Source organism: Leopardus geoffroyi, chromosome C2 (assembly GCF_018350155.1).
Source record: "Leopardus geoffroyi isolate Oge1 chromosome C2, O.geoffroyi_Oge1_pat1.0, whole genome shotgun sequence".
In the NCBI taxonomy this organism is placed as follows: domain Eukaryota; kingdom Metazoa; phylum Chordata; class Mammalia; order Carnivora; family Felidae; genus Leopardus; species Leopardus geoffroyi.
Window position 1 is genome coordinate 97,768,146 of NC_059333.1, and position 3,161 is coordinate 97,771,306.

General features: G+C 40.0%; 1 pseudogene; it reads left to right on the plus strand.

Moving 5' to 3' along the window:
- The first annotated feature begins 1,108 nt into the window (after positions 1-1,108).
- Positions 1,109-1,786, plus strand: LOC123610368 (annotated as a pseudogene).
- The last annotated feature ends 1,375 nt before the right edge of the window (positions 1,787-3,161 follow it).

Consider the following 3,161-nt stretch of genomic DNA (forward strand, 5'->3'; position numbering starts at 1 on the left):
GGGGAAGTAATGGAACTAAATTCTGATGGATGAAAGGGAGAAAAGAGAAAATTTTGAATTATGAAAACTGCATGGAGGCCTAAATGGAAAAAGATGAGAAAGAATTAAAAAGGGGCCCTACGGGCCTGTGGCAAGCCCTGCTGACCCCCCAGGTAGCTGGGCGACAATAGCATAAAACACTAGAGTAACGATCTGGGTTGAAATCTTGGCTCAGCTACCAACAAACTGTGATTTGGACACTTCAATTAAGCTTCCTGAGTCTCTGTCACCTCGATTCTAATTTGAGAATAATATGAACTCCCTCACAGAGTGGGTGTGAGGCTTAAATGAGATAACATATGGGAAAAGCACCTTGTTATGTGGTTTTTTTAAACTACTATATAAGTATGTTATTATTAGTTGAGCAGATTGGAAAAATAGCTTTAGCTTTTTGATATCTAATTTTGAGATATATATATATATATATATATATATATATATATATATATATTCCCCAGAGCAATTGAGTGCTACAAAATAATAATGCTTCAAGAATATTAATAAAAAAAATAAAAATACTTCAAGATAGTTCCATAAAAAGGTCTATATAGTCACATGGCTCCGGAATACACTGGCATCTAGACAGTCTTTTGAGAGAATCACAATATACATTACCACATTGAAGGTTCTGGACGCCCCTACAAGAATGAACCCAATATTAGGCTGTTTGGCATAGAATCTCCCAAACTGTTCCAAAGACAGAAACGTCCTTTCCTCTAACACTTCTTAAAATTCAACGTGGGGGGGTGGGGTGGGCAGCGCCTGTGTGGCTCAGTTGGTTAAGCAGCCGACACTTGATTTTGGCTCAGGCCATGATCTCAAAGTTCATGGGATCAAGCCCTGAGTCAGGCTCTGTGCTGACAAGCATGGAGCCTGCTTGGGATTCTTTCTCTCCCTCTCTCTCTGCCCTGCCTCTGATCATGCACTCTCTCTCTCTCTCAAAATAAATAAATAAACTTTCAAAAATCCAACAGAAACAGTGATCCAGAGAATAAATTTTGAGAAATATAGCTCTTTTTTATGGTACCTCGGAGGCAACAGTCTGCTTTTAAGATGAAGCTGAACATCTTTCCCAGCTACTGGCTGCCAGAAACTCATTGAAGTGCATGGTGAATGCAAACTTGATACCTTTTATGAGAAGCCTATGGCCACAGAAGTTGCTGCTGATGTTCTGGGTGCAGAATGGAAGGGTTACATGGTCTGAATCAGTGGTAGTGATGACAAACAAGGCTTCCCCATGAATCAGGGTGTCCACCTGCTGCCAAGTAAGGGGCATTCCTGCTACAGACCAACGAGCACCGAAGGAAGGCCGTGCGAATCTGTTTGGGGTTACATTGTGGATGCCAATCTCAGTGTTCCCATTTCTGCACTCACTGATACCACTGTGCCTCACATCTCCTGGGGCCCAAAAGAACTGGCAGAATCCACGAACTTTTCAATCTCTCCACAGAAGATGACATCTGCCAGTATGTTGTGATAAAGCCCTTAAACAAAGGTAAGAAATCTAGAACCAAAGCACCCAAGATTCAGTGTCTTGTTACTCCATGCGTCCTTCAACACACACATCAGTGTATTGCTCTGAAGAAACAACATACTAAGAAACATAAGGAAGAGGCTGCAGAATATGCTAAACTTTTAGCCAAGAGAATGAAGGAAGCCAAAGAAACACACCAGCAACATATTGCCAAGAGATGGATGCTGTCTTCTGAAAGCTTCTACCTCTAAGTCCAAGTCCAGTCAAAAATGAGATTTTCCAAGAGTAACAGATAAACAAGATCAGACAGCAAATACCGAAACAACATTTGTTTGAGACACACAGTAAAGCACACTATTCATGTTTAAAAAATATAATATTAAGGCATCGTGTTCTATACATCCAACTTTTCACTATGCTTGACCAGTAAGGAAGAGGATGCCTTGCACAGATGCTCCTGTTGAGAACAAGGTCCGAATCTGTGTAGCTAAATCTCTACCTTCAATATCACACACTCTCAATTCTCTTGACGATCAATACTCTCCTCCATTTGTGTAACCTAGAATTTGATTTTTATTTTGCATTGTCTTTCTCTGGTCTTCTATTTTGCCTCTTTCAGGAAATGTACCCTTAAATCACCGTCAAAGAAGCCTGTGATCATTTTACTGAGTACCCAGGACTGTTTTGTCTGGAGAACAGCACTGAGGCAGCACGCCCTCCACATGCTTCCTCCCGTCTCCTATCCCCACTGGCCAAATCCAGACTCACTCAACTGCCCTGAGATCAAGAATCTTGGAGAGAAGCTTCATTTTTCTTTACACAACATAAGACACCCTAATCACTTAAAGGAATTTTAATAATTGATTATCATACAAGTAGTTTCTAACATTGACTGGACTAAACTCTAGCAGAAAAGAGTGAAATGCTCCATTCCACCTATAGCCATTACCAATAGACTTTTATTATAGATTAAATAATTTATGGTTTCAAAAATAACTAAGAGTGGGGTGCCTGGTGGCTCAGTCAGTTAAGCGTCCAACTCTTGATCTCAGTCTCAGAGTTGTGAGTTCAAGCGCTGTGCTGGGCTCCACACTGGGCATGGAGCTTATTTAAAGAAAGAAAGAAAGAAAGAAAGAAAGAAAGAAAGAAAGAAAGAAAGAAAGAAAGAAAGAAAGAAAGAAAGAAAGAGAGGGAGGGAAAAAAAGGATAAACAAAACAAAAACTAAGTTGCACTACCCAAACCAAGTGATACATTCCCTAAGGTCTACCATATCTTCAAATTCAAATGTCAAGCAAAAACTCATCTACACTATTCTTTAAAAAAAAAGTGAACCATATTCTGCAGTAGAGCATGTTAACTTTTTATTATCCAGGATTTCTTTTTTCAAACTATGTTCATCAAGTTCCTTAAGAGAAAATAGGACTTAAACTTGTAGTCAAAAAAACCAAAAAGAGGCAGTTTTTTTTTTTTTTTTGAGAGAGAGAGAGAGAGAGAGAGAGAGAGAGAGAGACAGAGAGAAATACAATGAGCAGGGGAGGGGCAGAGAGAGGAGGAGAGAGAATCCTAAGCAGGCTCCGCACCATCAGCGCAGAGCCTGATATGGGCTTGAACTCACAAACTGTGAGATCATGACTTAAGCTAAAACCA